This window comes from Platichthys flesus, chromosome 22 (assembly GCF_949316205.1).
Source record: "Platichthys flesus chromosome 22, fPlaFle2.1, whole genome shotgun sequence".
Taxonomy (NCBI): domain Eukaryota; kingdom Metazoa; phylum Chordata; class Actinopteri; order Pleuronectiformes; family Pleuronectidae; genus Platichthys; species Platichthys flesus.
This window is the reverse complement of record NC_084966.1, coordinates 1,677,194-1,692,027: the sequence shown is the minus strand read 5'-3', so window position 1 is coordinate 1,692,027 and position 14,834 is coordinate 1,677,194. Positions and strand designations below refer to the sequence as shown.

The 14,834-nt window shown below is 49.5% G+C and overlaps 2 long non-coding RNA genes across 3 annotated transcripts in view; both read right to left on the bottom strand.

Annotated features, from left to right (window-relative positions):
• Window positions 1-14,834, bottom strand: part of LOC133933619 (uncharacterized) — a 113,038-nt gene that overhangs the window by 27,877 nt on the left and 70,327 nt on the right. The window lies entirely within an intron of this gene.
• Window positions 5,330-7,769, bottom strand: LOC133933591 (uncharacterized). Its single transcript, XR_009912080.1, has 3 exons — window positions 7,634-7,769; window positions 6,657-6,717; window positions 5,330-5,391 (listed from the first exon to the last, which is right to left on the bottom strand). It is a non-coding gene; the product is annotated as an uncharacterized LOC133933591 (long non-coding RNA).

Here is a 14,834-nt window from a genome sequence, read left to right as displayed (position 1 = left end):
AATTATTTTGTGTTTATTTTGGCGACCTCGCATTTTCTTTACAAACAATAATGTCAACTGTAAATATGAAGATGTTTATCGTGTCACAGATTATTGCTATTGTTGTGTTGTTTCTACAAATAAAGTTGTGTGGATTTAAATCATCTAATCTTGTATCAGTTTGTAATAAATAGAAAATAATACATTTATAAAATATCACAAAGTTTATTGTCTTTTTATTATTAGAACATTAGTTATATTTTAATTAAATCAATTTCTAAATACTTAGTTCAACACTCCTCACTGATGTAAATGTCTTTTTTAGAAAATGTCACTTTGAAAACATGGAACATGGCTACTGATGAATAACTGGCAATATTTTCTACATTAAAAACTCAGACTGTTGGTTACAGACAACATGTTATGAGTAAATCTGAATCAGCCTCTTTCCCAACTGTCAACTTTCTACTCAAAACTGCGTGAGAGGAGGAGGCCTTAGAGGAGAGGGAGGGAGGAGAAGTGGAGGCCATGGATGATAAAGAGAGAGAGAGAGAGAGAGAGAGAGAGAGAGAGAGAGAGAGAGAGAGGAAGAGACACACCTGTGGAAAGAGCGAGCGAGCAAACATCCAGCTCTCAGCTCTGCTCTCCTCCTCACAGGGGAGCCAGCCGGGCAGATTGCATGTGAAACAGAAGCTTTGATGGTTGCAGGTAGCAGCTTTTTCACCCCCCCCCCCCCCCCCCCATCAACCACCACCTCCTCGCTGCGCCTCCATCTCGCACCCCCCCCCCCCCCCAGTTCCTCTCTGCGGAGCTACAGTGCGAACCAGAGCCGCCCTTCAGCAGGCACAGGTGGTATCGCTCACTCCAATTTAGCTCAAACCCCCCGACTTGAAATAGCTCTGCTGTCATAGGCAATCTGCGGCGAGAGATGGACCGCTGACTCCCCCCCCCCCTCACAAACATACCTCCTCCACCTTGCCCCCCCCCCACCAACCACCACCCAGCTCGTCCCATCATGCACATCTTCTAGCCAGAGGTCAGAGGAGCCGGCAGTTTATTTATCACAGGATGGGGCAGCCCGCCTTATGGGGGGGTCCGGTCTGTTATTACCCGTCCTGGTGTCCCCTGGAGGGGGGGGGGGAAACAAACCACTATATCATATCTGGAGATAATAATGCTGGAGACCCTTCAGGTGGGGTATCGGACACAATGAGGTGTTCATGACACACAGGAGAGTCACCGGAGGTTGTTTTGGCAAACGTTGGACTCTGTCATCACATAAACATTGAGACTTGTGACTGTCGGACACACTCTGTGTTTGTTTCTGCTCTGAAACACGAGAAGCTGAATATTTGGACCAGTTTCTTCTTCTTCTTCCAAAGTTCACAGCGGCTGCGTCAAGGTGTTTTTTTCTAAATCGGGTTCCTAGAAAGAATCAGCACGACGGGAGACACGGCTGTGTTCCTACTTTACAAAAAGGGTTCTATAAAAAAGAGATAGCCGAGAAAAGCTTGTGTGTGTGTGTGTGTGTTTGTGTGTGTTGTCGGCTTTGTTGGAAAAAAGAGTGTGATTGCAGGGCCCTGAAAATAAACCTCAAACGTTCTGAACCCAGAAGAGGTGAGGAAAACGGATTTTGGTTCAGAGACGAAGGAAACGCAGATCCAATGTTACGTGAAGGCTCTTCCTCTCTCATCCTCGTCATCTGTCTCCCTCACTTGTTTCTCTCCGTCTCACACACACACACACACACACAAACACCTACACACCCATCTGTGGTATAATTGCCTTAAGTGCAGATGCTCTCTTCAGAGGTGCATTAACTGGTAATGCCTGTTTCTGAGGATCCCTGGGTGCCTGATATCCAGACACAGAGAGCACCCAGCAGTGTCGCACAGCTCACAAACAGCAAGGGATTTACACACACACACACACACACATACACACAAAGCAACAAAAACAGGAAGCACACGATTAGAATGAGCTCTGAGAGACTGAAAGCGTTTCTTCTTCGACAGCGTGCGTTTAAAGCCTTGTTGTTTTCGCCCGCAGCTACAGCCAGCTCAGATGATGTTGAGTTCCTCACAGAGGGTGAACCAGGCGGCTGTGGCTGCATGTTAATGTCGACTACAAATATCTGAAGAGGGGGGGGGGGGACATGCAAGCTCACTCCCAACATGTTGGGTTTAACGTCAGCTTTGGTTAAATCAGCTATTTCTTTTTGTTTTCAGAAACCAGGAACCAGGGAGCGTTTCTTTAGTAGCCACACAAACAAGAAGCAACATTTAATTTCATAATCTATGCATCCTGGGACACATTGGTCCAAGAAGGATCCACCCGTTAATGTTTATCTGCCACACAACCAGTGCACGGCTCTGAATAAGAAAGACAGATCTCCTAATGCTGTGAATTGCCTCGTGCACGCCCTCAGCCTCACACCATCGTTTGGTGAACGAACATCAGATCAACTCAATGGATTCACACGAGTGTCGATTCCGACCAGATTTTCTCCTCTTGGCCACAACACACCCGTTCAAATAGAAATACTCATCATCCCTCTGTGCCCCCGAGCTCCATCAGGTCAATACTCTTTAATGTGCGGGAACCACCGTCTGACTGGGCCTTTAATTAAAGAAGTGGCCGGCCACTGAGTCGTCCATCAGAGGCGTCAGAGAAGAGAGAGCGGGTAGAAGAGAGCAGCCGCTTTCATCCCCTGGCTTCAAACACTCTGCTGAAAATGGAGTTTTAGCCACTCCGGCGCTAACGTGGTGGACGCCTCGCACCCCGCAGCGTCAGCAGGGAGCCTGCTCTAAAGCACCGCACACACACACACAGTGACACAAAGAAGGGAAGACACACAAACGCACACACCCTCCACACTCACATTAGGGAGGAGGAACTAAGTCGTCAGTGTGGAAGCTGCTGGACTCGTTTCATGTGACGGCTCTTTATGGACACATGAACCACAGCATCACAATGTGTGTGTCTGTGTGTGTGTGTAGTTAACTCTGGAGTGCTCTGAGTCATGGTTCCACACTGACAACGCTCCTACCTGTCTCTTAACAGGATGACGCTGTGTGTGTGTGTGTGTGTGTCTGTGTGTGTGTGTGTGTCTGGGCGCCACAGAGGACACCTACGTAAACTCTCAGCTGTACCAAGGTGACAAATGAAATAGCGGCGGAGCAAGTGAGTTGAAGATAAATGGCACAACCCTGGCGTGGAGCAATTAAACCTCTCTATGCCCACATTATTCACTTCCTCCTCCTCCCTGCTCCTCCCTGCTCCTCCCCTCTCCTCTCTCCAGGGGGTCCCAGCCTCACTTTGTTTGTTTTAATTATTTTTCCGTATGCAAATGTGCCGTAGCTTCATAATTGCTGCATGAGCTCCCTGTCTGTGATTTGGAGAATTGAGTCTGGGATTTCAGAGACGGGGGGAAAGTTTATTTTAGGAAGGGGGGGGGGGGGAGAAGAAGGAAAGAAGGAGCTTTGTTTATCGATTCTCGGGGAGCCATCTTCGGAGGAGTCATCAGCTCGTAGCGGTGAGGTAATCAATCGCTCATGTACATTGCACCACCTCCCCCTCTCCCCATGTACGAGCAGCGTGAGAAGTGTTAATGCTACCTCGCGACATCAATCACACACTGAGAGACGGGAGGGGAGGTGGCAGGAAGCAGAGGAAGGCGAGAGGAAGGAGGGATGGGGAGGCAGAGGGAGAGAAGCACGGGCGGAGCGAGGGGAGAGGAAGAAAGGAACATGTCAGAGGAATTAAACATCGAAGAGAAGAGACAGAGAGAGAAGCTGATATTTGGTTTCTGACTCAAACTAAACAGGTTTTTTAGAAAAAGAAAGAAAGTGACTGGATGAGGAAATGAAGAAGCTAATCAACCAATTAACTGAGATAGTAATTAACTGACTAATAACTATAATAAACAAGTGGTTAAGGCTGATTTATGATCTTTAAAAAAGGTCAACTGATGTTTTTCTGGAGGTCGAAACCTGGAGCTGACAAAACTTTTACACTTTGGAGACACGGTGCATGAGAAGAATCTTCAGTTTCCTGAGCGAATGAACCACGAGGATCATGGGAAATGGGGTTTTTAAATGAACCAAGACTTGCACTAATAACACATCCAGTGTAAAACAGAGGCAACTAATCATCTTGACTGTTTCCTCGTCCGTTCGAGATAACTATCTCAAGATAAAATCGTTATTTAGACGACGACACATTCTACTTTAAATAGAAAAATAAACACTACACCAGGACGACCCAAACTTAACCAACTTAAAAATACAATATTGCATATTTGAATGAGGAAATTGAAATATTGAGACGACCAGCGGAGACAGAGAGTGAAGCAAGTAAGACAAACAAATCCCAAAACCCACGTTATGAAGCTGAAGCCCCGATTTTGCATAAATAAATAAGTCATTTTTTATTATCCTAAAGTAGGTGAATAGATGTGTAGGGGCAGGTGTGTCTGTGTGTGTGTGTGTGTGTGTGTTGGGAGCATTAATGAGGTAAAAAGAAGAAGAAGAGCAGAGGAGGACGGAGGGAGACGAGGAGATTTGGAGGGGGGGCGGAGGAGGGAGAGAGAGTGAAGTGAGTTGGCTGTGTGCTCAAAGACAAGAGAACAAACCCCTCAAAGTCATTCAGCTAATCCATCTCGACAACACTGAAGCCTCATCATATCGACCCCTCCCTCCGCTGTACACACACACAGACACACACACACACACACACATTTCACTGACAGGCACCCCCCCCCCCTACACCAGCACCGGCTCGTCTCCGGTTGAGGAGGATGGAAGTATCAGGAGGTGGAGGAAGCAGGAGGGAGGTCAGGGTGTTGGGGAGAGAGAGGAGGGGAGAAGAAGAACAGCTGAGGTTCACCCCCCCAGCCTCCGGGCGACTTGGCGGCGTAGAGGTGCCCCCCCTCCTTCTCTTCATCCACTACCACAATAACTAGAAACTGACCACCCACACCTCGGAGCAAGTAAGACTTCTTATTCCCTCAGTGTCATTTAAGAAAAACTAAATTAAAACAAGACAAATCCTCAGGTGCTTTTCCTGGACCTACCTCCCCGCCTCCCCCTCGTTTGGTTGAGCTCCCGCCCCCGACGCCTGTCACTCATCTTGACGAGCTGTCAACCTTGAGTCGGCGGCCGAGCCCGCGGCCGCGGTGACGGACGACTGCCGCCTGTCTGCAATTAAACAGAATGTAAACAAACGCGTGACCGAGTTCAACCCGCTCTCTCTATTTCTTGGATGAAGTCATTAAAACAAAATGAATGTTGAGTCAAGAGCAGGTTGACAGTTTGAAACAGAATTATAGTTTAAGTTTGATTCCAGGCACCTGTTCGGTTTCTGCTGCCGACGGCAAACGAAGAGGGAGAGTGAAGCCGGACGCCATCTTTGCTGTGGTCAGAGGGAGAGAACGCAATAAACACGATAACTCTGTCACCTGAACTTGAACTGTGTTTGACCTCTGGGACTTCACACTCATGCATGTGCTGCTCACGAGTGGAATCAGGTTAGCTGGTGGATTAGAGAGTGAGTCACGACTCCTGCACAGACGCAGGAAGCCGACAACGCTGAGTAACATTTCACAATAACTTCAGAAAGTGTTTCTCCCCGAGCAGGAAACAGGATCACTGAAGTCTATAGAAGCACATGTGTACGTGTTCCTGCTGATCTACAATCAGATTCATTTATCATAAATTACAGTTATTGGAGGGATTAGATATTTTGGAACCAAATGCTGATAATGACCAGCTTTGCACATTATTATTGCTTGTTGATCAAAATCATCAGAATGGCTCAATTCAGCCCCCCCCCCCCCCCCCCCCGGCGGCAGCAGCGGCGGCTCTTCTAAGAGCTTGAATGGTGAAGCGCCACCAGAAAAGTCAGTTTCTCCTGTCCGACAGCGGATTGGCTGCCCGTGGAGAGGGGGATTGTGGGTAGGCAGGGCGCCGAGGCTCTGATGTTGTGTGGCCGCTGGCACCGTTCAGATTCTCTGTCCCCGGGACCCCTGGCATTGCTAAAGATTACCGCACCATGCTTGGCAGCAGCGTGGGTGTTTTATTGTGCACGTGTGTGTGTTTGTGTGCGTGTGAATGGACCTGTGTGTGTGTGTGTGTGTGTCCCCTCTGGACAGCTGGCATGCCAAAGCCTGTTGAGCTGTTGGTCACACTTCTCTCACTCAGGAGAGCTCAAGCAGCGCGGAGCGGCCTTTCACGGCTGACATGCTGGAGACTGTACTGACACACACACAGACACACACAGACAGACACACACAAACACAAGTCCTATAATTCTGACTCTATTCTGGAGCAGACAACATGTAAACAAACACAACTTTGTCAGCGGTGATGAAACTAAAGTCTATTCTTCTTATTTGTCATTGAGATCAAATCCCTAATCCTCCCTATAATAATTACCATAATAATAATAACACTTATATTCAACATCTCTGTGTCTGACGCAGTTGCATTTGGTTTATTTTACTTCAAACTTAAGGCTCGGAAGTGTCAGTCAAGTTTTGAAGGCGTCAGAGCTCAAGTCAACAGAAACACACACTCAGGGATCAGTCCTCTAAATCAGCCACGTTCTTTTTCATTAAGATCCATATTCTCTAATAAATCATATAGTGACGATGCTAACGTGTGAATTGTCTCACTCACTTGTTTTCTACTGATGTTGCAGCATTTCAGGAATTAAGTCACTCAGTCAAATGGAATCGGCCTAAAAAAACAAACATAAGATTGACTCTCTGTCAGTTCTCTCCCTGAACTGCGTCTGCTCCTATTTGCTGTTCTCCAAGCTGCTGCTGCGGATAAGAGCTGTACACACACACACACACACACACACACATACACACACATACACACACACAGACACACACTACCTGCATTAGTCTGACGTCTTACTGAAATCTCCTCAGCAGCACACTGACACACTGCTCTCCTTCCACATGTCACAGAATATCAAGTTCACAGTGTCTGCTGAGGGGGGAATATACTGTACCCACCCAGATACTGTGGCTCTATACACATACTGTACATGAATGTGAGTATCTGACTGTGTGTGTGTGTGTGTGTGTGTGTGTGTGAATACATAACTGCATGAACAATTCTCCAAGTATTAATTTGGAGCTGCTAATCCTTTTATATTAGCAAACATTAGCAGGAATTCTGGGAAATGAAGTTCTAATATTGGCTGTTTATCTACACTTTGGGCTTTTATAGGAAAATGGAAAAAGATGGATGGAGGGAACTAGAGGGAGAAATGGAAACCGAGGCAGCTGAAGGGGGGGGGGGGGGGGGGGGGGTGATGGACGTCATGAGGAGAAGAAGGGAGCGAGTGAAGGAGAGATGTCCTCCCTCTTCCTTCAGATCCAGGAGCTCCGCAGCAGTTAATTTCGGACTGTTTCATGGCCGTCAGCCGGGGCCAGTAAAACGCCGCCGCTACCGAGCAGAGGGACCCCGGGGGGGCGAGGTGAGCCTGAAGGACGAGCTGTCCCTCGCACACTTGCTCTTTTTCTGACTCACACACAATTTCTCTCTTTTTTCACTCTCTCACACAGACACACACACTTCCTTCCTCCTCTCTCCTCACACCCAATTTCCTCCTCTTGCTCTTTTTTCGGTCTCGCACTCACACGCCATCCTCCCCGACGAGGCAGACCCCCCGGTGTCCCTGCGTCCGGAGGCGCCTACATATCCCAGGGAGCCTTGCTGTGGGACTGCGGGGGTCGTGGCCTCGGAGCCCAAAGTCCCAGCCTTCATTTCATCTCATTTCAGGAAAGGACGGGCGGGGGAATTCCCTGGGAAACACAGAGGAGAAGAAAAAAAACTCTCAGGATCACACAAATCAAGGGCAAAGGAGTTGAGATAAGGAGTGTGTGTCTGTGTGTGTGTGTCCACTCTGCAGCGAGTGAGAGGAGGAGGACGGGTGTGAGAGATAAAGAGTATTAAGGGTGTTTGGGAAGATGAGTGTATGACCCATAAAGATATACAGCGGCCGGCGGTCTGCTTCTCTCCTCAGGCTCTTATCCATTAAACTGGGTCCCATGGCTCCGACACCACAGATACTACACACACTCGGATCGGGTGTGACCATCCTCCGTCGGCCTCGGTGGCCAATCGGGCGGCTCACATGTGGTGTCAGAACACTGGAGAGAGTCAGACGGAGACTTTGAGGAAAGTGGGGCAGAGACGGACAAAGAACTTGACACAAATACTGGAGAGACGGAGCTGCTCCAGGTTTATTCAGTTTGAGTTTAGACTTCAGGATCATATTCAAGGTTGATTTGAATTTAGATGTTTGTGGTTTGCAATGTTCCATGTGACTGATGAGTTTGGTTCTAATTAGTAATTTGATGCTATTGGTCGATACACACACACATTTCTCTTCCAGTTCAAGTTCAAGAATAAAAGACGGTTTTCATTTTGACAAGACGAAGCAGATGTAGTGCAGGTTGAACAGGTGAACCGCAGGAGGTAAAGGTCCTTCAAAGAGATGGAGCTGTGTGTGTCTGTGTGTGTCTGTGTGTGTCTGTGTGGGTGTGTGTGTGCGTCCACCCAGCAGGGCAGCAGAGGGCCCGGCCGTCTGAATCCCCCGACAGCCACTTGTCACTCTCCCCTCGGACCATCTGGGCCTTTTTCCTCTGTCTTCTCTCTTCACACACATACACACACACACTCTCTCACACACACACACACACACACACACACACAAACACATTAACAGACACACACACACACTCTGCACCAATGGGAGCTAATAGTGACAATGGGGGTTGGGAGGACAACAGATGCCAGTTTCTCCACGTTTGTTTCCACCCATGCTTTTCACCTTCTCACCTCCCTCCCTCCATTCATCCCTCCCTCCCTCCCTCCACCCCCCCATCCCCCCATCCCTCCATCCCTCCATCCATCCCTCACTTCTCTCGAGTGTGGAGTGTCTTCATCTCCTCTTATTCATTCCCTCCATCCTCTGTCTCTGTCATGTTTGGGCCAGCTGGCATCTCACACTCCTCAGCACACTCTTTCCCTCTTACACACACACTGACACACACAGACAGACACACACAGACACACACAGACACTGAGCCATATGTCAGCGCTGACCTCCACCGCTGCATTGGACCAGTGATGTAGTTGTTACAGCAGCCGCTCTCTCAGGGAGCTCAACGATTCATCAGGGACTAATAACGCTCTGGATTCAATATGGTGGCAGTTCAGTGGAACGCTGCGAGGACGAGCTGCAGCTACAAGTGATGCTGATCTGCCAGGACCAGTCTCTGGAGCAGGGGAGGAGGCACATGGGGATGGAGCTGGTGATGGAGCTGGAGGCTGGTTGGGTCACGTCAGGTGAAACGGTCTCTGATAGGGTCAGAGGGAAACGAGAGGAAGGACTCAGCCCACCTTCTTTTTCTTTCTACTCTTGTTCTGATGGAGAAAAAACAACAAATCCACTTTAATGCAGAATAAAAACAAGTCGGTGGACGGATGGGACAAGGACTTGTTAATTGAAGGGACTTTGGGACCTTGGTGGAGGAAGACGCTTCTCAAAATGAAATATTAGGGACCTAAGTAAATCAAAAGCACCCGAGCTGCAGGAGCCTCCTCTTCTCTGAGGCCGACAGATAAAAACAGAAGATAACAACGTATGAAAACGAATATCAACACTTCCTCTGTGCACGTCCTGGGTCAAAGCAGAACTAATGAGGCTCTTCCACCTTCCTCTCCTCTTCATCTTCTCTCTCTCTCCTTCCTTCTGCCCCCCCCCCTCTCAACATCTCCCCTGTGTCCACTTCTCTCTGCTGTTCACTCACCTCTCTCCTGCTCTCCCCCTGTTTCTTCCCTTCAGGGAGGAGGGCCCATCACCATTCAGGACACATGACCAGTCCCAGCCACAAGTGACAGCATCGCACACACACACACACACACACACACACACACACACACACACACACACACACACACACACACACACACACACACACACACACACAATCCACCAGTGCACACATACACACTTCGCTCCATCCGTCACATTTACATTTCAAACTGCCTGCACTCCGACCAACACATCCATTATTTACCAGCCTCTGGCTAAAGAGGAGAGCACCGTATCCACACTCCCCAGGTACTGTGTGTGTGTGTGTGAGTGTGTGAGAGTGTGTGTGTGTGTGTGTGCGTGTGTCTGTGAGAGAGTGTGTGTGTGTCTTTAGCTGCTTCCCTCAGCAGCCTGCAATTATATCTCCCGAACTTCATAAACTACATTTTCCTTCCTTTTCTCATTTCGCTCTGGTTCCGCCCTCACCCCCCCCCCCCCACCCCCCCGAACGTGAAGCTCGGGTTTGTGGGTAAAAGTGAAATATGTCAATGATCTAATGTCAGGTTGGACTTTGTCTCTTTCCTGTATCTCTCTTAAATAAACTGTGTTTGCATTGATTTCCTCCAAACTGCTGCACACACACATTCCCTGTATGTATGTGTGTACATGTGTGACTCTCCATGTGTGCGTCTGCATGTGTGTCCTCGCACATTCACGTGTGATTCAAGCTTCTCACCCTGACCGCTGTCTGTGTGCAGAGCTTCACACTCCTGCTGAACGTCAGAGAGGAGACAAGAGGAGCCGACACATTCTGTCCGTCCTGCACACACACCTCCTCCCAGCCTCCCGGCACCTCCTCCTCGCACCTCCTCCACACGAGGTGAGATACTATCGACTCCTCGTTCTAAATGACTGGATGCTTCTTTTCCAACCAGGAGAACAAGTGAATGAACGATTCTGTCGACTTCGGGGCGCAGAGAAAAAATCCCTCTCTCTTTGAAGTGTTTTATTAAGAGAGGAGAGGCCGGCAGGAGGAAAGCTGCTGTGGGCTAGCGGCTATGTGAGAGTGTGTGAGGGTGGCCTAGTTAAAGCCCTGGTAATGGATTACATTACACTCTAAACACACTCTCCTCCCGCCAGCCGCCTGCCTCCTCCGCCCTTCTCCCACCTCAGACACTAAAAGGAGGTTTAAGGTGATTCCAGCGGGGTCACGACCTCTGGATGCTGAAAACCCGTCTTTGACTATGTGTCGCTCTTTATCTGTGGTTTTAAAGATGGCGGTAAAAGAGGCTTATAAACGCTTCTGCCTCAGTCGTCACGTTTCTCTTCAAAGAGCGAGGCCGGTGATATTTGAGTCTTGTTCTTACTGTCAAGAAAATCCTATAAAAAGAAGCAACAAAGAATTTATCCTAACAAGTGTTTCCTCTGTAGACGGATATAACTAAAGCTGATGTGTTATATTAAGAGGAGTTATCAGAAGGATCAGATTCCAGATTGTTCCCATCAAAGTTTGACCTGGTGCAGAGAATCCTACATTACCCACAATCCTCTCCTCTGGGGTTTGGTGACCATTAGAGAAATTAAGAACATGAAGCTTGAGATCTGAAGCCTCTGATTCCGCTCACGTGTCATCAAACCACTTCCTGTCGCCGGGGCTAATTTCAAAGTCTGAAGGTGGAGCTCCCTCCGCCCTGAACTGATGCTGCTCCAAAAAGCTCTGGAGGCCTCTTCCCTCATCAGTGACATGCACCAAAGGATTGTGGGATTGCTGGCCAAGCGTCTTGGCATGAGCGCCGGTGGTTTGATGCTGCGGCGGTGAAGCGGTGTGATGTTCTCTCCAGCAGACCCCCCCGATCGCTGCACTGGTAGACCAACAACAACACACCTTGGCCGGCGTTCCTGGCTGCCGGCCCCGAGCTTCAAACACCAGAACAACACGCTTCCCCTCTCTTCTCCTCTTTCTCCTCAGCACCAGCACCTCTTCCCTCCTCTCCTCCTCACCACTCCATCCTCCCTCCTCCCCCTCTCTCCTCCTGTCTTGTTGTCTACCTTGCTTTCTCACCCCGCCAGATGAGCCGGCACCAAAATAGCGAGCGGTGTGTATTTATACGTCAGAAACATCACAGACATGTCACAACACCGGTGAAGCTGTAACTGTTAGACATCTCACTCTGCCTTTAAAGCCGCGGACCGCAGTCTGCTCGTTCACACCTCCACTGCGCTCGGGTGAGGTGTGATCATCTCTCTGAGTTCCCCCCCCCCGCTGGTCAACTTACCTGTGAAGTGATGAGGAATGAAATCACCCATATGTTCGACTGTTACACGGCTGCAGGGACTCATCTGTCCTGATAATTGATTAATTGGCTTTTTAATGATACAAGTCAGAATTCTCAGATTTCAGGCTCCCCCCCTCGCTCCTCCAAATATGGTTTCATCTGGGTTCTGGTTCTGAACTCGAGGACAAAGTTCTCATCTGCTCACTGAACCTGTAGAACCTCCATGCTGGGCTAGAACCCACCTGGCTGCTCTGACCCGGCGAGGTCATTTTTTGCTCTCATACAAATTATCACCCAGAATAATGGTTTCCAGGCGAGTGGGAACACATGTGGTCCATTCAGATGCATTCAGAGGGAGTCCTAATCTCCTGCAGCATGTGTGGCCCACACACCCGTGCTGCCTCTTGGCACGGCTACAGTCGGAGGGTTTGCGCTGCACCTGTGGTTCCTGCTCCTGTGTGTGTGTGTGTGTGTGTGTGTGTGTCCGCCCAGATTGAAGTCCCGTGGCGCCTGGTCATCTTTAAATGCACACAGCTGTTGTGTGAGAATGATAAAAACAAACAGTTTGCGCGCATGCAGTGGAGTTGTGTTGGTTCTAAGCGTGTGCGTGCATACATCACACTGACACGTGTGGGTCCGGGGGCCCGGGCACGATGAGGCGGACCAGTTATCTGCACTCGAGGATGATTTGCGGCTCGGTTCAAAGCTGGCGGAGCACGGCACCTGTTTGCATGCACGGCAGATGTAAGGTCATAACCCCGGTGCAGGTTTGGTAACGTCTCACTCCAGCTGTAAACCAGGAGGAAGAGAAAGTTAAAATGACACTGAAACCCAGTTATGTGACATCTACTGGGAGATAAGTCAGAGTGGATCACCGGTCACTCGCTCCCAGTTCCCACATTCAGGAAGTTCTTTAATGGGAGGGATGGAGGTGTCTTCAGATTCCACTGGTTTTCAGGAAGTTCTTCACCTCCTCCTGCTGCCACCATCTCTCCAAACTTTTCACGAGTTCCACTTCACTTGTTTACGAGGAGGTTGAAGGTAAATGAGCCGACGAGCTGGAGTGATCTCCTGCTCTGCCGCCCGGACCCCAGTCTGCAGGTGTGACTGCATCTTCTACCTCACTCACGTTTAATCCCATTTCCTGAAATCTGCGGCTCGTGATGAAAAATCCACCGCGCCCGCATTTCCAGTTCACAGAGCTTTTGTCAAATTAGTCAACAAGGAGAACCGGCGACTTCGGGCTGTTTACAAAGCGGCGCCTCTCTCTCCTCGCCTTCACGTAGTGCCACGACTGGAGGGGGGGGTGGGGGGGGGTGCGCAATCAAAGCCTGCCGAACACACGTCCTCCTTTGAGGGGGTCTTTGAAATCTGGCCCTCATCCGCACACAGGAGCGCATCACGCCGCATTAGACAGTTTATGGAATAAATATTTGACGGCCGGCAATATCACAAGATGCAGAGAAACCTCCTAGCACGCAGCTGTTCACCCCCCCCCCCCCCCCCCCCGCTCTCCCCTCCCATCCTTTATCCTCCCTCCTTGCAGCCCTCCGCCCTGCCTGGCTCCTGCAGACACACAACTGGTTTAAAGCTCAATTGTGCATTTTGCAGATAAAGTAACAAAACCACTAGAGGCGGTGTGGTGAGCGCCCGTTGCCAGGGCAACACTGGTGGGGAGACCTGGTTCTCCATTACTACTTAATTTAGGCTCTAATTGCATTCCACACAATCTGCAGAGGAAGAGGAGGAAGAAGCTGGGGCGGGCGGGGGGGGGGGGGGGCACAGGTCCTCGGTAAACCCCTCTGCCTGGGAGCGAAAAAATAAAATGCCTCACAAACCCAATGTGTGTGTGTGTGTGTTGGGGGGGGGGGGGGAAGAGAATGGCTTTGAAATTCTCTTTATTGCTGTTTGTGGTGATAAAACGTTTCGTTCAAAGATGAACCGAAACATTAAATTTCAATTTTGCCGGAATTCTCGAGAGCACGTTTATCCACGTTGTCTTTAATTCTGAAGGACGGAGCGATGACGGAGTTAAATGTAATTGTCTGCTGAATCAAAGGAGGCGGGGGGGGGGGGGGGGGTATAAAACATGACATCACACACACTGAGAGGCCTGTGAACCAGGGAGAGAGAGAGAGAGACGGCCCACAATGCCTTCCTTGGGCCGGGGGATTGAAATGATTGGTAACTGTTGAGCCAGTGTTTTCAGGTCCCTGACCCCCCCCCCCCCCCCCCCCCACCCCCCCCAGCGCTGAAGTGCAACACACACTAGATACAACACAACCCCAATTATCCTGCACTCTCCCCACTGTCACTTCACCCGCCCGGTGGACAGACACACATCACCGCTCCTCACAGCTGATGGGGGTCGTCGGCTGGGTTCATTAAAGTGAAATTCTGTTTTCTTCTCACAACTTTGTTCAAGTAGATAAACATTTTACGAGGTTGTTTGAGGCCAAGTTGACGCAACCTGTAGCTCCAAAGACTCCGAGCTGCACATCGGAGGTTGTTTACTTGACGGTGGAGCGAATCTTCATCTTCATCAGTGAACTGCAGCGTACAGTCGCCATGTGAGGAAGAGGAGAAGAAGAATGTGTGTGTTGCAAAAAGGAAAGTTAACAGCGACCGGTGAACAAGCAGTAAAAACACAAACTGAGTTCATCTGGTGCAGATGAAACTTTCTCCTGTGTGTGTGTTTGTGTATGTGTGTATGTGTGTGTGTGGGGGGTTGTCCTGACCCCC